A 22,031-nucleotide genomic window follows, 5' to 3' on the forward strand; every position below is an offset into this window, starting at 1 on the left:
TTCATCAAGAGTGTCACCAAACTGTCCCAATACATGTTTATGTCCCTCCGTATGAAGAACTACCATTTCAACTAGAGCTAGAAAAGTTTGGTGTATAAGGAACACTCTGTTTCCATGTTCTCTTTCACGTTTCTTGTTCATGAGCTGCATATACACGCTAAGAAGTTGTGGCATGCTTCTTGAATCCCATCTCAACATCCCTTTGAACCGCAACCTTGGCTGATGTGACTTGTTCTGCCGTCCCATTGATATGATCAAATTGTAATACCCTAATGGTACTAACAGCCTTGCAGTTGTAATACTCTAGGGGTCGAATCCACAGAGACTCTAGATCACACAATAGACTTATGAATCTTTTAATTATGCTAAATCAAAATATTAAACTAAAAACAATGCAAAACAGAATTTAAAAGTGTTGTAAATCAAAGAATTAAAAAGCTAGGCCTAGGAAATTTCTCAGGAATTTATGAAATATTAAATCAATCAATAAATTAGGATTCAAGCAATTAAGATCAGATCTAGAACTCTAAACTCTTGGTAAAATAAATCAATTCTCACTGCAAATATTATCTAAATTTAAAACCAGAAAATCCAAATCTCTTTGCAAAATTCTAGGTAATAAATCAGCTTTAAAAACAAGTTTAGATTGTTCACAAAATTATTAAATCAAATCTCTTTGCAGGAAATAATTTTGCTCATCAAAAGGTTTTATCAGGAAAATCAATTATATTCTCATATCAATTTATTTTCCTAGATATTAATTCTAGGTGATCAATCAAGAATTAATATGAAGAACAACCTAAGATGAAGATCTAGAAAGATAAAGAATCCTAAAAATAATAGATCTAATAAATCATAAAAACCCTATGAATAACCCTAAACCTAACAAGCGAACTACTCAGACATGTTTAATGAAGAACAAAACATCTTTTCTGAATAATAAGCAATTGAAATTTAAAGAGTAAAAGGGAGTTCAAGAATTCTTCTCTCAAAGCAGATCTCTCTCTCCAAAACTCTCAAAATCTCACAGGGTTGCTCTCTAAAAAGTTGCAGGAAAATTAAAGCTTAGGTCTCCACAATGACCATCAAAATCCTATATATTCCTAAAAACGTCCAGGAACTAATGATGCAAATATGGAAGACTTTGGGGCAGTTTTGTAAATCTTCAAAACTTGTGGGAAAACTTCCGATTTCTTCTTTGGTCCAGCATCGATCGACACTAAGGTAGCATCGATCGATGCATCCTCTGAATTTGTCTCCCAACTTCGTAACTTCAGCCTCAATGCTTGATTAAGCTCCAAATCTTCCTATTTAGCTCCATTATGCTCCCATCTATGTTAAATCCTATAAAGACTCTAAAAAATACCAAAAAGACTCTATAAATAAGACTTATATCATGGCTAAAAACACCTAAAAACCATGATATATCAACTCCCCCAGACTTAGCCTTTGCTTGCCCTCAATCAAAACATAAACTTAAACCTGTATAGAGGTTTGAAAACGCAGAAACTCATTTTCTTTTTAAAGTAATGCCATGATCATCCTAACCATAATCCATATGCTTAGCATATAAATCCAAATCGAACCACCATGTACTTCTCCGTTGACTTTCATAGCATCCCAAATTCAAGCCAAATTCCACTACTTCCTCCATTAAGCCTTCATCGGTGGGACTCATCAATTTGATCAATGTCAAGAACCTTCTAGACTCATTCCCGTACAATACCATAACAAGCAAGATATATCTTTTACAACATGTGGTACTCTTTCTCCCCCCCCAAGACTTATTCTTTTTAATCTTCCTTAGAGCTTTGCTTTATTATTTTTATCTTCTTCTTTTTTTTTCTCAAAGTTGTAGGCGAATAATGGGGTCATCGGTAATTTACCTACCCCTCACTTCCAAGCTTTGTGTGATCATTTGACTCAAGAGTAGAATAATGAGGTCACAGGTAATTTACCTACCTCTCTAAACTGATCAAAATCATCTCATCTTTTATTCTCTTTTTTTTTTTTAAACAAAGCTCTCAGGAAAAATATTTCAAACTTTAAATAAGGGAGAGGAGTACCATTTTTTTCTTTTGAAATCTTACTTGCCAGGTATGAACAAGGAGTCAAGCTCGATGAACATTAATCTCCTTGATGAGGTAAAAAGAAAAGCACAGAAATTACCTCAGGCTTTTGTGGATTCTGTTGGAAATTTGGATATTTTTGGTTCACTGGTCAGCCTTTGGATTTTTCATTAGTCGGATTCTGGATTCAATTTGCAGCATTAACCAACCAAGGCAGTACACTAAAAAGAAAAATCATAGTTCCCAACAAAATTTTGACTCAATAAAACATTTTTTTTTTCAAAAACAAAAACATAGTTAGTAACTGCCTCCCCCAGACTTAAACAACACTGTCCCCAGTGTTATCAAGTAAGAGATTGGCGAATAAAAATAAACAAAAATGAATAAGTATTGAAATTGTGAACAAAAACGTGTTACCAAACTGGATGTTCTGTGTCGACCGATGCTGATGGTGTGTCGGTCGATGCACACTGTAGATGCAGAGAATTCGAACATTACTCCTGAGTTAGCTGCGATCAATCTATGTTTCTCTCATTCCTTGGATGTTAGCACTGCTAAGAATCACTCAAACACAAGATTAAACGCAACATGATAGATAGAAGTTCATAATTCAATACAAATTCAAACTGACTCAAAGCAAGAATAAAAATGGCTCAAAGTGGAAAAAAAAACCTATGAGTGGGTTGCCTCCCACTAAGCGCTTGTTTTCAGTCATTAGCTTGACTGTGTCGGATTTCAGGCATCCGGTGGATTGGAACATGGCAATGAATGCTTCCGAGAGAATGTCCTCTGCATCTAAGGTGGTGTGTAGGCAGTAGGTGCATGAGATCTGCCAAGGATGTGAGGATCATGAGCAGGGCAGGACGGAGGAATGGGTGGCTTTCTTTTAAGTCCTGCAAAATCATCAACAGAAGAAACAAGCGCTCTACGATAATCTCGTGGCTTGGTTAACTGGAAAACAGTTTTTGTACCTTTGAAATTCTTATTGATGATAGGAGAAGATTTAGGTGAAGATGCATACCTTTGACTTACCTGTGGGTTCTTGGCTGTAGAATGATGAGATTTCAGCTTTACAACCGGTCTAGGACTTGCAGCTAAGGAATCAACTCGAGAATCTTCGGTTGTGGACAAGTCTGGTCGTTCTCGTGGAGGTGTGTCGATCGATGCTTGGTCTGCAACTCGTGTTTCTTCGACGATTCTGCAACTTTCCTCAGCAATTTTCTCAACAGTCTCCATCTCTTTGACATACCCAGCAGTAATGTCTTCATGAAGCTCTATATTCGGATCAGAAACAACCTCCACAGAAAATGTCTGACCATCAATAGTAGGAATTCTTCTTAGCTTTTCCATCTCAAAGTTCATGACCAAATCATCCACATTCAGAGATATGTGTCCCTGCCTCACATCTATGATGGCACCAGCTGTAGCCAAGAAAGAGCGTCCTAAGATGAGAGGATCATTAGGCTCTTGGTCATATTTCAGCACCACAAAGTCAGTGAGAATCATGCAATCTCCAATCTGAATCGGAATATCTTCCAAGACACCTTTAGGAATCCTTCTCGATCGATCAGCTAAGATAAGAGATATCTTAGTTGGCTTGAAATCTGACATCCCAAGTCTCACAGCAACGAAATGTGGCATCAGGTTGATACTAGAGCCGAGATCGCAAAGAGAATGAGCAAACCGTGCTGCAGATATAGAACAATCAAGCACAAAGCTTCTAGGATCTGGTAACTTCTCTGCAATCCTACTTTGAATCACTGCACTTACTTCCTGTGAGACAACCATTTGCTGCTTCTTTTCTTTCTTTCTCTGTGGAGGCTGCTTCAACAGAATTGAGCTGACATCCTTGGTAAGCAATGCTCCTTCCTCAGGACTCAAACCATTGGTGACCATTCTCTTGACATATCGCTTAATACCAGGAGAAAACTTCACTGCATCAACCAAAGGCATCTCTATCATCACCTTGTCCATCATAGCTTTGCATCTTGCTTCTTTAGTCTCCTGCTTAGACCTCCTAGGCTTAGGGAAAAGGACTTTAGGCTTGTACACTCTCTCAGCAACTGGAATTGGAGCTTTCATAACTTCCTTCTCGGCCTGGACATTGCATCGGTCGATGCTTGAGTTGCATCGGTCGATGCTTGAGTTGCATCGGTCGATGCTGTCTCGCAAATTCAACTCTTCTACGACCACTGAGGGTTGCGTCGATCGGTGCTTTGCAGCTGCATCGGTCGATGCAACATCCACTACCGTATCATCGTTTACTTCCTTCACCAAAATTGCATTACAAGCATGGTTGGGGTTCTCTATTCTTCTAGAAAGAAGTTTCTCTTGTCTTTTAACAGACCCAACAGTCTGCATCACTTGATTCTCCAGCTTCTTGACATGAGTGTTTTAAGCTTCAAACTTTCCAGTCAGCTCAGTGTATGCAGAATCAATCTTCCCATAGAAGTCTACTGTCAACTTCTGTTGACCTTGAAGAATCTGCTCAATCATTGATTCCATCTTGCTTTCTGAATTGGGTGGAGGGAGGGGTTGGTAAGAAGAAGATCCATAGGTCCTTGTGAAGTTGCTGTTTGGATTTCCTGAGAATGAATTCTTCTGACCAAATCTCTGATTTTGATACCCAGCTCCATTCACATAGTTGACATCTTCTGTAATCTCTGGTTTTGGCTCAAAAGTCTCAACATCTTCAGCAACATGAACAGACTTCTTTCCCACAAGAAGATTGTGGATTGTATCCAGCTTAGCATTCACCGCAGCAAACTGATTTGAACCATTACCTTCATGTGCTCTTCTCCGCTCTAAGTCTGCATTCTTGGTACTGTTGCTTGATGCTAGCCTCTCTATCAAATTTTCAGCATCATCTGGGTACCTTGTCTTGAAGTTCCCATCACTAGCAGCATCCAAAGCCATCTGATACCTCCAATCAATACCACTGAAGAAGATACTAATCAGCTGCACCTCTGAGAACCCATGATGCAGACAGTCTCTCTGGTATGCCTTGAACCTTAACCAAGCAGCTTTGTAAGATTCAGCAGGTCCTTGTCTAAAGGTAGAGAGCTTAATCCTCAGCTCATCAGACATCGCATCATCATAGAAGTAGTTCAAGAACGCCACCTTGATGTCATGCCAGGTTGTCAGAGATCCTGGTTTGAGCTGCCTTAGCCAATGAGAAGCTTCCCCAGCAAGAGAGTAGGGGAAAAGCTTGCAGTAGAGATAGTCCTCTGTGACTCCATTAGCCTTGATGCTGGTGACTATATCCTCAAAGTGCTCAATATGGTCTAGAGGCTTCTCATGCGGCAAGTTCTGGAATGGCCTTTGTCCAACAAGAGCGAAGTAGGCAGGCTTCAGCTCAAAATCATTCCTTGGGAATGGAGGAGGGACAATTGCGGAGCGGTTCTCATAGAATAAGTCTGGCCTATTGAAGTCCGCAAGAGTCTTGACAAGATCTCCATTGTCATCCTGTCGCCTCTGAACATTATCCGCATCGGCCCTGGCATTGCACCGATCGACGCTAAGGTTGCGTCGGTCGATGCCATCCAGGTTGCGTCGATCGACGCCATCGTTGCATCGCTCGACGCCACGTGCATTCTCATCGGCCACGACGAGTTCTTCCTGAATAACCCGTCCTTCAGCATCAAGTTTCTGGCCTTGCTCGTTGTACACATTGCCCTCTTGATCCTTCAAAACTCCAGCCTCATCAGGTCTCAATATGAGTGTTTTGACCATCTTCACTGACTTGGCTGCTTTTGTGTTATCACGCTCTAGTTGCCCTAACTCTTGGTTTGAAAGCTTAACAACTGGACCAGTAGGATTTTTCCTGGTGCTAGGCTTAGGCATGTACCTGAAACACACAAGTGAAAAGAAACAAAAGCGTGTGAGTAAAACAGAAAAATAAAAATCTAGACAAAATCAAAGATGTTAATCTAATGGTGAATCAAAAGAGTCCCCGGCAACGGCGCCAAAATTTGATATGATCAAATTGTAATACCCTAATGATACTAACAGCCTTGCAGTTGTAATACTCTAGGGGTCGAATCCACAGAGACTCTAGATCAAACAATAGACTTATGAATCTTTTAATTATGCTAAATCAAAATATTAAATTAAATACAATGCAAAACAGAATGTAAAAGTGTTGTAAATTCAAAGAATTAAAAAGCTAGGCCTAGGGAATTTCTCAGGAATTTATGAAATATTAAATCAATCAATAAATTATGATTCAAGCAATTAAGATCAGATCTAGAACTCTAAACTCTTGGTAAAATAAATCAATTCTCACTGCAAATATTATCTAAATTTAAAACCAGAAAATCCAAATCTCTTTGCAAAATTCTAGGTAGGTAATAAATCAGCTTTAAAAACAAGTTTAGATTGTTAACAAAATTATTAAATCAAAACTCTTTGCAGGAAATAATTTTGCTCATCAAAAGGTTTTATCAGGAAAATCAATTATATTCTCATATCAATTTATTTTCCTAGATATTAATTCTAGGTGATCAATCAAGAATTAATATGAAGAACAACCTAAGATGAAGATCTAGAAAGATAAAAAATCCTAAAAATAACAGATCTAATAAATCATAAAAACCCTATGAATAACCCTAAACCTAACAAGCGAACTACTCAGACATGTTTAATGAAGAACAAAACATATTTTCTGAATAATAAGCAATTGAAATTTAAAGAGTAAAAGGGAGTTCAAGAATTCTTCTCTCAAAGCAGATCTCTCTCTTCAAAACTCTCAAAATCTCACAGGGTTGCTCTCTAAAAAGTTGCAGGAAAATTAAAGCTTAGGTCTCCACAATGACCATCAAAATCCTATATATATTCCTAAAAACGTCCAGGGACTAATGATGCAAATATGGAAGACTTTGGGGCAGCTTTGTAAATCTTCAAAACTTGTGGGAAAACTTCCGATTTCTTCTTTGGTCCAACATCGATCGACACTAAGGTAGCATCGATCGATGCATCCTCTGAATTTGTCTCCCAACTTCGTAACTTCAGCCTCAATGCTTGATTAAGCTCCAAATCTTCTTATTTAGCTTCATTATGCTCCCATCTATGTTAAATCCTATAAAGACTCAAAAGACTCTAAAAAATACCAAAAAGACTCTATAAATAAGACTTATATCATGGCTAAAAACACCTAAAAACCATGATATATCACCCATTCTCATACTGTGCTGCAGTTTTGAACTTAAACATCGAGGTCTTGGGGGACAAATTTAGCTTCCTCTTATCTCGAAGTCTTTTAGGCCTGAGAGCAAACATTTGGTGGGCAGGAGGCTGCAATATATCAGTCTCAAGAAAAGATACCGGGACAACTTCTCCATAGGCAACAAATTGCTCATTAATTTCTTCCACAACTGGTGTTTTCGTCTGTGACTCCACTGGAAGGTATTGAACAGACTTTGAGTCATCATGACAGTACAATGCAGGCTTCTGAATCGAATCACTAATCAGACACAATTCCTCTTCATTAGACTCCATGGACCTTGCAAAAGCAATCATCTCCGATAAGGTTTGAGGCTTCTTCACATGCACCATTTCCTGCATTTCTTGTGTTAATCCACACATAAAAATCCCCTGAAGCTTACGATCATCTAACCCTGTGACTTGACAGATAAATATTCAAACTGATGCACATACTCAGCCATTGTGCCCTTCTATTTGATGCAAAATAAACGCATACTTGGACCTCTTATACATGGAGTACCAAATCGCTGAAACAATATGGATTTGAACTGACTCCAATTCTCAAATCTAGAGTTGTTAATCTGCCTAGTATACCAAGCTAATGCCTCACCCGCCAAATGTATAGAGACGAACTCCCATATCTCAACCTCTGAAAATTTCTCAATGCGAAAGTATTGTTCCACACACGAGAGACAGCTATATATGTATTCACCACGAAACACAGGCATCTCAACATTTTGCAACAAATTCTTACGAGATCCAGGACCTAACTCACTACGGCGTGGTTCCGCGAAAGAATTTGGTACCTGATCGTGAAATTTCTGAGAATCCTTCAATCACAGCTCCGGTGAATCGCGATTCGTATCTAACGGTGGAAGACGAAGCAGGATTTGATCCACTGTTTGTTGCATCGTCTTCGATCTCAGTCTTTCCTCGGAATAGGATCTTCATCGGACTCCGGCGAAACCTCTGATTGAATCGGCGACAACTGCGAATCGAGTATCATCTTGGTCATCTGATTGCGATTTCGGTCGATCGGTTGTCACTAACGCACCAATTGATAGAGATTGAGTTACAGTTCTCAATCACCTATCACACCGTAACAGAGCACGCAAGCTCCCTTCTCACGCAGGAGAAGCTTCAACAACACACAACCTTCAACATGACTCACCAATGAATGCCACAACCCCTATTTATACTAAAGGTCCTAACGTAGTTTGTTATGGAAACATAACTAACTTCTTCTTCACTCCAGCTTCATTCTCACGTGTATTCTTGTTTGCACGTGTTCTCTTTTACCTCTCTTATACTCTTATGAGCTCATCACTCTCATCTCAGTTTTAACTTCGGCTGAGCTAAAAGTTTGCTGGTGTAAACAGTTAATAGCATCCTGAGTAAGACCTTGCGGTTTCTTGTTACATTCATTGGTCACTTGAAGCCCTTCTAGTTGAAAAATTGGATCAACATCTGTAGAATGAAATGAGGACTCCCTTTGCTCAGCTCCCAATGATACTCTGTTGCTTCGACTGAATCAGAAAAAAAGACAAAGTTGACACCATACAACTTCAGTACCCCCAAGTTGTGAAAATAAGATCCTTAAAGATCGTTAAGTATACACGTAGTACCAACTAACAAGAATCCACAAATACTAATGTTCCCGCTAAAGTCTTAACCAATTCTAACAAGAATCAAGAGCAAATCAAAACCAGAATTGTGATCAGCCGAAAGCAATCATCTTTAGAAAAAAAAACTAAAATCGGACTCGAGTGCACACATCAAGTAAAACTCTAGAATTTTACAGACCTGTTACCAGACAAAGAAACACCTCTCAATCTTTCGAAAAGTCTTGCCCTTGCAAGCAGAACAGCTCCAGGAAGCCTCTCGGATCCACTTAGGTTTACAAAGCTGCCACTCTGAGTTTCAGTATTAGTACTACTGTCAGGATTCAAATACTGAGCGGTGCCTTGAACATCACAAATAGGTTTACGTTATTGAATTCAAATATTAGGCGAGATTTTAATAAATTGGATCAGATTCATTAAAACATTCATACGACTATTGAAACTACTCTTTGGAGGAAGGAAACTTAACAGTATGGTGACAGAAGCGTCGGAGACGTGGAGTGGGTCTTCGGAGAAGATCACAGCCGTCAGAATCATGATGTTGGTTATGGTGATGGGTACCGAGATGGCGATGATGATTGTGTGAGTGGTATCGATAAGAAGAAGTATCAGATTCTAAATCCGGGTCGGATCGACCTGGACGAGATCTTCGTGTAGAGAACAGCTCTGATGCGCTCGTCATGCACCGATCAATCACCGAATTCGTTCGTTAATATGATCTCTGAAACAAGTGCAGAGACGATGAGATAAGGAGGAGAGAGAGACAGAGAGCATTGCGGAAAAAAAGATGGCCAGCTACAAGAGGTATGCTGCAAAACATGCCACACATCCCAAGTTTAATAATGTGCTCCTAACTACACCAACTATATGTTTGGCATGCCCACATACATCAAGTATATGATGTTATGTGTTTTACATCATGGACATAAAAATCGGTTAACCATGTGATTTCCCCTGACAACGACCGGCGTTGACTCAACGAAACCATCACCGGACAAAACTGAAACCGACCCGGACTCCTGCGACCCAACTAAAAAATCCGACCCGGTGCAATTTTTGTTTTGGATCAATTTTTATTGGGCTTTTATCTGTTAATAAAACAGGCCCAAGATTGATTAATCCAATTTCTCATATTTTTTCCCAAATCAACAAAGATGGAATTAAGCTCGGAATCTTCTAGTAGCATGAGTAGCAGGTCTACTAGAGTGGGGCAAGTTTGTCACTGTGGATTGCCGGTGAAGATATTCGTATAAAAAACGGTGAGAAATCCTAATCGAAGGTTCCTCGGGTGTGAGCTGTACAAGGTATGTATTGCTTGTATTTCGAAAAATATTGAGGTGAGTAGATATGTTGATTTAGCAGTTGTTTGATGTGTGTATGAAGGTGGTAATGGTCATTGTAAGTACTTTAGTTGGGTTGATGAAGAAGAAGTGAAAGGCTGGGCGAGAACATCATTGGTCGAAGCTCAAGCAGAAATTAGTGAGAAGAATAAGATAATCAGTCAACTACCAACAACAATCATAGAGCTTAAGGGTGATTTAGAGACACATCAGCTGCAGAAGAAGAAGATTGATGATATGGAAGCATTGGTGTCTCGTCAACACATCTATATCACGTGTTTGACAGGCTTGCTTGTATGTGCAATTGGAGTCATCGTACTTGGTTGAGTTTGGTCTCAATAATGACTATGTATTTCATCGTATTTGCATCATACTTGGATAGGTGAAGTAGTTTTTATTGATGTTTGAAGTTGATTTGTAGGATTGGTCCTGTAATGGCTAGAAATGTAATGACTAAACTATGTAATCCTTTTTGTTTGGATGGTACAAGGATTACAACAGAATAAGCTTTACTGTCATGTTTTAATAAAACAAATTACCAAAAGGAAACCCAACAATACCCAATGACAGTTAATTAACAAGCTTAGCCGATTTAAGGGTTTTAGATAAACATACTAAACCCAATTAAACCCAATGACAATGTTTTAATATCCAAATAACTGCTCCTTGCAATCTCAGTTACCAAATCAGAAACTAACAACTTGACTTCCTTGTGGTGCTGTCGATGACACATCTTGCACTTCAACAACATCTTGATCTTGATTCTCCATGGCTACCAATGCTGCCTCCATTGCCGCCTGATCTTGATTCTCTATGGCTGCCAATGCTGCTCCCATTTCCGATTGGTCTTGAGCTTCCAATAGAGGGGTCGTCTCTGTAAGCTTCCTTCTCTTTGCCCTACTCTCCGGAGACAAAAAAAAAAACAAAAACAACTGATTATCCATATGTACCAAAATGTAAACAAATCAAATGGACATCACGAATACCTCATGAGGACACTTTCGTGAATTACGTCCTGGTACACCACATAAACCACAATGCACTATTCTTCCTTTTCGATCAACCTTTGTCTCACTCTTCTTTTTGTGAGGTGATTCATTTAGTCCCTTGATCCTGGCTTTTCCCTTTGGTCTCCCTGCAGGGCGTTTATAAGGAGGTGCAACGATTCGTGGTTTTCCAAAATCTTCCTAAACTTAACTCCATTCACAGGCCGCAGTCCTCTTCTATATGTTCCCTTCCATTTCTCCCTCAAATAGTAGTCTGATATATAGTCTTCGACTTCCAGACTCAGTTCTCTGATTGCACATACGGCATGACGACAAGGTATACCCGTTAAATCCCATTTCCTGCATGCACATTCATGCTTGTTCAAACTCACTGCATATCCAATCCCAAATTCAACAATCTCATACTCTCCACCAGTGCTAGAAATCAATGCACAATATTGAGCTTTTTCACAAGATTTCTCCAGCTCTTTCCTTGCTTTTTTGTGAATTTTGCAGCTTCTTTCTCAGTAATGATAGACCGGTTCGTAACCCTTTGCATAACATCCCTTCTTATAAGCTCTAACATCTGGACAAACGGCTTCCTCCTTGCAATCTTCAAAGTTCTATTATACGACTCAGTGTGATTGTTGTGTGTATCCGCACAACAACAACCAACCCTAAAAAATGCTCGACACCATGAACTTGGATCCTTTCATAGTAGAGTTTTATAAGCCTGCGGATTGAACTCCTTGAATATAGCCAAATTTTCTTTATAATCCGCTTTGTTGTAACTGCTTGCACCTCGTCAAAACAATGGCTTCAACATGTTTGTCTTGTGATCTCTCTTGATGGCTCCATATATGTGTCTAGCACAAGCACGATGCTCTGCCATTGGCAACTCCGTAGCAACACCATGAATCAATCCGTTATGCATATCTGAAATCAAGGTGATGTTCTCACCTAACCCCAAGCTCAAGTCTTCTTTTAGTTTTCGAATAAACCATTCCCAATTGGGATTGTTCTCACAATCAACTACAACCCATGCTATTGGAAATATCTGATTATTAGGGTCCCTTCCTATGGCAGTAAGCATCATCCCTTGCGTAGCGTTCTTCAAGAAGGTACCATCCAAACCAATGATTGGTCTACAATACTGCTTCCAAGAACTCCTCAATGCCTCAAGAAAAATATATATTTGATGAAATGCCTCACTGCCATCATCCCTATTAGTCGTATTAATCTCCACCGTAGTGTGTAGATTGCTAGTCCATAGTTGCAGCTCATAGTCCCTTAACCTTGAAAATTGCTCATCACACTCAGCTTGCAGCTTATCAAATATCTTCCTTCTTGCAACTTTAGCTTGGTTTGGTGAGATAATGATGTTGTACCTCCTCTTCATCTCATCTTTTATTTCTGGACCACTCATCTCTAGATCTCTTCTAATATCTTCGAAGAACAGATAGGCGATTATAGGAGTCTTTATCGTTTCACACCTTCCTGTTGGATGATAAAGATGCTCACTATTGTAACGCTTCACCATCCACTTGCCAACCGGGTTCTCTATAGAACAATAAATGTTCCAAGTACACCCTTTTCCTTTACAAACACATTCAAGCTTGTCCTTCTCCCACCTAGAATACACCACATTACGCCTTGTCTTCAAAATGTATCTGATGATGTTCTTCTTAAAGTCACTTCCACTACAAAAGACCTGCCTCAAACTAAACACACCATCAGGTAAGCCTTTCTTAACCAATCTCTCTGCTTGCTCTTCTTCATCGCCAAATTCATCATCCGTTGCAGGATATACTTCATCATCATCCGAAATTTGTTCCTCATAATTTTCATTGTTGAATACTTGAATATCCTCCTCTGCAATACCAGCATCATCGTCCACAATCTCATCTTCATCATCTGACTCATCCGGTTCGGATAAACCTGCATCCGATTTACCATCCTCACTATCATCACCACTCTGATTATCTGGAAGAACTATCTCAGCATCTACAATGGCTTTTTCTTTTTCTTTTTCTTTTTCTTCATGTGCCTTTTCAAAGAAGATGTCCACCTCTCCCATCCAACGACCTTTTGACACCAATTTATTCTTATTGCTATCAACATTCTCCCACAGAGGCTGCTTATCTGATACTTCTTCGAATGGTAGCTTGTACCACATTCTCCCAAGGTTGTTGACTCTTTTCGCAAGCATTTTTAGCAATACGTCTTGAAAAATTGTCACTGAATCAACCTCAAAAACTTCAATAACTCCATCGATGTACTTCAACACTCCATTGTCTGTTGTGAATTGGCCCGAATGATGGCAATTCACTTTCACTGTGATTTTTTCACTACAAAAAATGATATATAATTCAGAGACAAACGAGACATGTTGTTATAAACAATGTAACTAAGGCCACACAGCCAGACAACAATACTCGACAATAACCAGAGATAACCCGACAATAACATATAAAGGAGAATCTTTCCGACAACAACTCCACTTTCCCACTTGTTCCCACTTATTCAAAACAACATAAAAAAAGTTAAAAATCAACAGCAAACATCCAAATTTACCTCATTGGGACGAGAATCAACAGCCGATTCCTTCTTTATTTAGATTTCCAGCAAATATTTCACTGCATTTCGTACCAGTAAAAACCCTAATTGAAAAGGGGATCTCTTCGACACTTCTTCGATTTTGAGGATAAAACTTTTTAACTTTTTCTGTTTCCGTCGATTCTCATTTTTACCAAAAACAATGGAATTAATCGATCATGGGCCTGTTTTATTAACATATAAAAGCCCAATAAAAATCGATCCAAAACAAAAATTGCACCGGGTCTGATTTTTTAGTTGGGTCGCAGGAATCCGGATCGGGTTTCAGTTTTGTCCGATGATGATTCTGTTGAGTCAACGCCAGTCGTTGTCGGGGAAATCACAAGGTTAACCGATTTTTTATGTCCATGATGTGAAATACATAATGTCATATACTTGATATATGTAGGCATGCCAAACATATAGTTAGTATAGCTAAAAGTACATTATTAAATTTCAGATGTGTGGCCATGTTTTATAGGATACCTCGTGTAACTGGAAACTGCAGTGAAAAGATGACGTCATCCCACTCGTTGTTGTCTGAAGGAAGACATTTCTTCAAACGGTGTCGTCGTATCGACAAGTGAGGTAAGAAGCCCAAATAAGTTTGGGCCTATTCAGTTGAAGTCCATTAATTGTTTTGTCAGTTAACTAAGTCAATGTACTAGTTGCAGTTTACAAGTTGGTTTAAGATAAATAAAAATTTCCCACTTTGTTAATGAACTCATCTTTTGGTTGTTATCGAGTTAATGAGTCTGACAGACAGTTAATAATCCAACTATCAATCTCCATAAGCAACTCTTAGAAGGCTGAAAGGTTTCTAATATATACTCCTTTTGAAAATTAAGGGTGATAATGGATATAAATACGGATATCACAATCGGACTAGATAATAAAACTACGCTAGTGCATGGACAAAGAAATGGCTCCACTGTGGAAGGTTTTTATCTAAATTCGGCTACACGAGAAAGGTCTTGACTTCCAAATTTGGTATCAATGAAAAAGGTCTTGACTTCCAACTTGTATTCGTAGACTGGATTGCTGGTGAATCCAAAACCAAAACCTTTCTCCCTACTCTCAATGTATAAACAAACTCATACATAACTCTTAACTATTACATCTACCAGATTTAACTTCAGGTGTATGAATGACTACCATTAATTTCCTTCCAATTTTTGCAGCCATTAGGTGAAGTCCCGGTTCTCGAAGATGGAGATCTCAAACTTTCTGGTATTAATCTTGTCTCCTATTCTATAATTTTATTTTAAATCTTGGATTTGAATGGTCTAGCGGTTTTTTTATGGTTTTGCAAAAAATTACATGTTCAATACATTTTTAATATATTTCTTTGTTAGTCTTATAGCTAAGTTTCGAAACAATAATTTAAAAGGAAAATTTCTTAAAAAAACTTCAACTTATTTTTATTTGGACGTTTAATACCCAATAGTTTTTAATTGGAACAAAAATACACGATATATTAAATTGTTGTCAAATAAAACTTTATCTTTAAATCGTTAGTAGATTTCAACCCGAGACTTAACAGCGTTAAACGGCCGTTACAGAATTTCTAACTGGCCTTAAATTTCTACGAGACGTGTTTAAACATATATATTGATCAGTTAAAAAACGTAATTGAATTGGTTGATGTAGCCTAGTTTCCATACTTGGCGGGCGAAAGCTTCACTTTAGCAGATCTTCATCATCTTCCGCTGATTGATTACTTGTTGAACACGGAAGAACAAGAGCTGAAAAACTTGATCTATTCGCGTCCCAATGTAGCCGCATGGGTCGAGAAGATGAAGTCGAGACCCGTTGGCTAAAAACAGTCGTCATGAAAAACCGCATCGTTGACTTGATGAAGCATCGTCGTTTACCTAAAAGCTTAGACTCATCGTGTCATGAATTAACAACTATTGTTGCTCAGGAAAAAACTGCATTGGCTAAGCACCGATAGTCTCAGTGAGTCATTTATGCATGGTATTTATTTGTATGAGTCAATTTGTAATGAATTGAAGCAATTTGTGTGTTTTCTTTGGGTTTTCCAAACATATTATGTGTTTGTATCAAAATAATCCAACATGCGAATATGCGATTTAAGTTCTTACTCTTTTTTTTTTCCTTCTAAATCACTTTATTAGTTTGCGTTGACATAATCATTGTTTACAAGAGTAGAGAAGCCAGACAATTATGGAACAAAGACCATTAAAAATTACATGAGACTGCTGTTTTAGCTAATAAATCAGCACAAGAATTTTGATGCGATTTAAGTTCTTAATCATGGGAATATGGATGGAGGAGTATGTAAATTTTGTCAAATATAACTAGATTTAAAATTTTTTTTTTTTTATAGTGTTTAAGATTGTATAATTTTATTTTGATTTTTAATTTTATGATTTAACCCCCATGACAATTTATTTTTTACATAATTGTAATTTAATCAACTTAATTAGACATGTTTGAAATTGCTTTATGTTTATACAAATTATTAATTTTATTTGGAATTTAATCAATCAAAATTAGTTGGTGTGAAAGTAAACATATATTGATATGGTGGTCTGTATTGTGTTCCCAATAATTTGTTTTCATTTGAGTTGTTGTATTGCGTATAAGGAGCCTAAACTGATATTTTCTCATCTTGGTTCCTCTTGAGCGGTGATTTCCTCGTTTTTGATTGATTACATTCTTTTAAATTGTGAACTAAATTATTAGTGCTGGAGGTTATGATTGCTTCATTGGTGGTGTTAATTTCTTCAATGCCGTTTGCAGATGGATTACATAAACACTTCACATCCAAATTTTAACTGGTGGAACAAGGCCGTGGAAGTTGCAATGCAACAAGTGAAGTCTTCGAGGATTCTCATCCTTTGGCACGGCCAAAAGTATGAAGTACTCTGAGCACGTACATTAAAATTTGGTTTGTCTACTGGTAACTCTTATACCTCTGTGAACACCTTTCTGGAAATTTTGATTGGCTTGGTAACTTTATGAGCTTTTTGTTCTTGTTATGGGTTTTTTTTCTTGTTATCGTCTCAGTCATTGAAATTGATACTAAACTTTTGGTCATTTTCCTTTTCCTAGGTCCACATTTCAACCCTGATGGTAAAACACACGGTGCCCCAGAGGATGCTAATCGACATGTTGGCGACCTAGGAAACATCACTGTTGGAGACGATGGTATCCCTTCTCAACATCTCTATCCCTCATCTCGATCTTTTTTAGACATATTTTTTGCTACTCTCTCTCAATTGTGCTTCTGCAGTCTTACTTTCATAGTTGCGTTTTTCATCTATCACCAGCTTTAGTGTTCATGGAGTTACATATAGTATTTTGTTTTTCTTTTCCCAGGAACTGCCACCTTCACCATCACTGACTACACATTTTGTTCACAACTGCTCTAGACATTTTTCAAAGAGGGGGTATTGAACTTGTATTTTAGAGGATTTGGTGGGATTTTAATATTTTGGAATTTTGAAAGATTTGGGTGAGAGTTTAGAAGATTTGAATAGTTTTTAGAGTTTTCTATAAAAATTAAAGAAAAGAAATGTGATTCTGTGAGATTTTACTAATAAAGTTTAGGTGATTTTAGAATATTTTACAACACAAGAAAAGGAAATTTGTTTCCAATGATCTCTCAAGTCATCCTCGTTCCCAGCACAAAATTCACATGATGACGTGTCTCATGGCCCGATTATTATTAGAGCGTTCTCCATCGGCCTTCGGGGTTCGGGGTCAACCCATAGTTTTTGTTTAAAAGATGAAACAAATCACAGCTACTGAAAACATATATCTAACATGGAAATCAATCGTTTAAAGATGATTAAACACAAAAAAAAATGAGATCGGAGTGAGATGAGATGTATAAACTCGGCCACGTACGTCGTTATCTATCTTATTGTTTGTCCAACTTACAAAAAATAATATGTATATGATCATCACATGCACTAAAAACATAGCCAACAAAAAAAAACTGCACATACGTGTTTGATGATCATCACAAGGATAAGAGAAACGGAAGATTTGGGTGCATATTATTTTTTATGCTTGTTGATTATTGTGTACTAAGATCTTGAGCCTTATTTTAGTGGTGCAGCGGGTGGATTAGCAGCACCTTTAGTCGAAGTCTTATAAAAAAGGGGAAGAGGAAGAAGATCTTTGAAATCTTTCAAAATTCTATCTCAAAGGGTGTTATTCTCTTGGTCACATTTTTCAACTAAAAAAAACAATTGTCTTTCAAATCCTCCAAAGTAGCAATTCTAAAAAGTTTATGATATTTTGAATAACAATGGATTTTAAGTGAAATTTATAAATCATTGATTGAATAAAAAGAGATTGTGAATTATTTTATATGATTCTACTTAAATCTCAATTTGAATAACATAGGATTTCAATAGATTTTTAAAAATCATCAATTGAATAACAAGTGATTTGAAGAATACTCCAACATCTTCTAAAATACCAAATTCAATACCCACTTTGTGTTTGTTCCAAAGATTCCTCTTACTGGACCAAACTCTATTGTTGGAAGGGCTGTTGTTGTCCACGCAGACCCTGATGGCCTCCGAAAGGGTGATTACATTTGTCTAATGTTTTTTATGGAGATTTTTTTTTGTTCTAGTTCCCTTGTTATGTTAACTGAGTTTAAAGGATATCCAGTCGACATCTACTGCATCTCGCTTATGACTCAACATGTATCCTATGAACACACTTTAACCTGAACTCGTTTTGTTTTTTACTTTTTTAGGAGGCCATGAACTCAGCTTGGCTACCGGAAACGCAGGCTGTCGTGTTGCCTGTGGTAAGTAATTTTAATCCACATTTTACTCTCATGTCCTGTGGAAAATTAATCTATCAGAAACTGGGTCATTACCAGCACTCCCATCTTGAACTCCATTGATTCTCTGGCAGCTCAGGGGTTCATCTTTGTTTTATATATCATCTTGCATTTTGGGGTTTGGCCGAAAATCGATAACCCTATTACATCATCTATGTCCGAAAACGCAGTATAGTTTCTGTCTGTTTCGGGAGTGACTTGAGATTGACTTTAGGCTCGTGAGATTCCACACAACTACAGTTCCTGATACTAAGTTTCATTCCTAATGTAATAGACCCGCAGAGGATCAACTGACTGGCCTTACGTCTACCATTTTGCAGGTATCATTGGTCTCCAGGGCTAAAGCTGTTCTGTTTCCAAAGAAGAGATTGATGTAATAAGGAGGTCCAACTTTAGACCCTGATTTGGTATTATTTGGGTATCTTTTGGTGTGTGGCTATAACTTCTGACCTTAGTTGCTCAAAGCATTTGTAGTTCAGACAGAAAACAGAGAAAATTCCATACTTTTACTATCTATATACTATTAAAAGGGAAGTAATATACTATTAAAAGGGAAGCATTTTTAATAAGTAGACATAGATTAAGAGATTATTACATAAAATGCCACTGAAAACAGAATAAGGATATATATAAATCATGTATCCAAACATAGGAACCAAACAGATTGATATTAATAGTATTAGCCAAACCAAAATTTAAAATATAACACTAAAAAATCGGGTGCAATTTTTAATGTTTATGGGAATTGAAATTATCTAACTATAACAGTGCAATCAACAAGATAATAACTATCTAATGTTTATGGAAATTGAATTTAAAATAATAATAATTACCTAATATTTAAGGAAATTATTTAAATTTGTTGGACTCTTAAATTCGAAATTACATATATGTAAATATATTTAATTTTCTAATATATTTTGAGATATTTCTGGAAACAAATATTTAATTTTAATATAATGATAACTATTTAATTAGGTAAGAAGTAGTCCAAATTAATTTGTTAACATAAATAATGTGGTTAATTAAAGAAAACAAATATTAAATTATCAAAAATGGAAATAAATAACGTTACTTTATAGCCCTCTTTAACTTACAACAACTATTTTTTAAATCTGTTCAAAAAAAATAAAATTATTTTTATGAATTAAAACAATAATTACAAACATGACGATAATAACCAGTGAAAAATATAAACAGAATATGTTCTTTTCTATTGATTTCAAAATGATTAATAAGAAAGTATTTCAAAAATATATTCAACTTATAGATAAAAATAAATTATTTTTAAAAAATTTATGGAATATATAATGTTTAGTAAAATAGCAGATCTACTAAATCCTAATTTCGTGAAAATTATAATTTTACAAGAAAATTTAAAATAAATGATGAAAAGTATAAATTCAAATCTATAATAATTTTTCATTGATTATGGTTTGAAATTAACGGAAGATAATTTAAGTAATTAGTAACTGATATTGAATTTTTGATATTCTAAAATTTTAGTAAGATTTGTTTAAAATATAGATTTTTTTGGTAAGGTTAAAACCTTTTATTTTAGTCATAAAACAAGTATTAAAACAAGATATGGGCAAATATATGGTGGCGAAATTTGTGGACGAATAATTAGGAAATTTATACAATGTTTTGGGCAAAAAATATCTTAACAATAAATGAAAAATCACAAACAGATATTCAACTTATCCCATACCATTTTCCTATATATAACGAAATATTTGTGTTTAAATCCTAGATTCAAAAGAGCAGGAAGAGTTGTTCATAGAACATGGATCCTCAAAGCAACTCATCGAGCTGTAATTATTTTTGTTAAACAATGATGCAATTTTGTGGTTAGTATTGAGTTAGATGGTGATTTTTGTGTATTATTAATTTGTGTGCTTTGTTTTTGTAGATGACAAACTTTGGTTCAATAATTTGGATTTGGGAATCAAACTCATAGGTATGTAATACACATAAACATAATTAAGATTCTAATTGTTGTTAATTTTTAATGTTTTTTAAATTAGCTAATAATTTGGTTGTGTTTATGCAGGGTCAAAGGTCAACATTGTCGAGAAACCTATGAAACTATCTTTTTTTCTTTTTCAAAACGAAATTGTCTTTTAATTTCATGTTAATAAATCTTTATGTTCATATAGAGAATAAATGACTATTAAATCTGAAAATTATATACAATTCTAACTTATCCTAAGAAAATCATTTTAAAATAGTTTGGCTGCATTCATCAAACGCACATAAGGATGTCCATATTTTTTTTGTGAGATTAGTAGTAGGTCTAAATATGGAATAGTAAAATCAATGGACTTTATTTATGACGTGAAGAATATACTTCACTTGTGATTAATTTTATTGTATTTAGTCTTTTCAACAGGCAACAACATGTTGTATAGAAAATTTGTGCATCTATCCACAATATAAGATATATATGTGTGGTATAAAATATAAAGTGTTTATTAATATATTTTACAAAGAAATTGTAAATTCACATTTTTTGTTTTCTATTTTATCAAGTGTATAATAATATTATTGAATGAAGGAAAAAAAATCGACTCCTCGAATATCAATAGTTTTATACCCAATATTTTTGAAAATCATTTTTAAAGTTTCCGTAACATATCAAATTTATTAAAATCGATATTCTATATATGTAAACTTATTTAATTTGATGGTATATTATTTGTTATTTGCAAAACCGAGCATCTAATTTAATATGTTCAAAAAAACATCATCATTTATTTTTATTTCAAAAAAAAGTTTAACAAAAATACTAATTAATTCTGATTATAATAAATATATTAAAACCAAAAAAAATGAATTTTAAATTATATTTTTTCAATTATGAAAGCAGTTATTATATTTGTAGTATATAATTTAACCACGATTTACTATTTTATAAAATAGTATATTCTTTATATAAATTTTGGATTTTAGATTCATCAGTATCTAAAAAAATTAAAAAATTACCGTTTCCAAAATATTAATTCAAAATATATACAATGTTGAAATTTTGCCGATTTTGGTTCATAAGTGAAAAAAAAACAATTTTTCACCGTTAAGAATAGTTTTAGTGGATTAATATCATAACTGCTACGGTTCTAATAAATTCTATGGTGAAAGGATTATTATTTCATTCTCACACTTTTATAGCAAACTAATATAATTTTATGTTATAGATCTTATACAACTAAATATATCTACAAATAAAACCCACACATATGTGAGGATCCAAAATACTTACTTATTTCCCTATTTGATAAACTAAAATATATAATATGAAATGTGTAGATTTTTTTTAAAACCACAGTTATGTGATGAAAAATCATATCTGGGACGGGATATTCCACTTTTGTTTTACTATTTTCTGT

At 35.8% G+C, this 22,031-nt stretch overlaps 1 long non-coding RNA gene, 1 other non-coding gene and 3 pseudogenes across 2 annotated transcripts; 3 read left to right on the top strand and 2 right to left on the bottom strand.

Moving 5' to 3' along the window:
• Positions 1 to 5,040: 5,040 nt before the first annotated feature.
• LOC147928768 (small nucleolar RNA R71) lies at positions 5,041 to 5,147 on the top strand. The gene has a single exon (XR_015581178.1). It is a non-coding gene; the product is annotated as a small nucleolar RNA R71 (small nucleolar RNA).
• A 3,436-nt stretch (positions 5,148 to 8,583) lies between these two features.
• LOC104742523 (putative E3 ubiquitin-protein ligase RHY1A pseudogene) lies at positions 8,584 to 9,430 on the bottom strand (annotated as a pseudogene).
• A 1,489-nt stretch (positions 9,431 to 10,919) lies between these two features.
• On the bottom strand, positions 10,920 to 13,798 carry LOC147928769 (uncharacterized; annotated as a pseudogene).
• Positions 13,799 to 14,329: 531 nt separating this feature from the next.
• LOC104743997 (glutathione S-transferase F14-like) lies at positions 14,330 to 15,768 on the top strand (annotated as a pseudogene).
• A 2,556-nt stretch (positions 15,769 to 18,324) lies between these two features.
• Positions 18,325 to 19,025, top strand: LOC104743998 (uncharacterized). Its single transcript, XR_002035104.2, has 3 exons — positions 18,325 to 18,380; positions 18,556 to 18,609; positions 18,966 to 19,025. It is a non-coding gene; the product is annotated as an uncharacterized LOC104743998 (long non-coding RNA).
• The last annotated feature ends 3,006 nt before the right edge of the window (positions 19,026 to 22,031 follow it).

This window comes from Camelina sativa, chromosome 14, assembly GCF_030686135.1.
Source record: "Camelina sativa cultivar CO46 ecotype springtype chromosome 14, ASM3068613v1".
Classification (NCBI taxonomy): domain Eukaryota; kingdom Viridiplantae; phylum Streptophyta; class Magnoliopsida; order Brassicales; family Brassicaceae; genus Camelina; species Camelina sativa.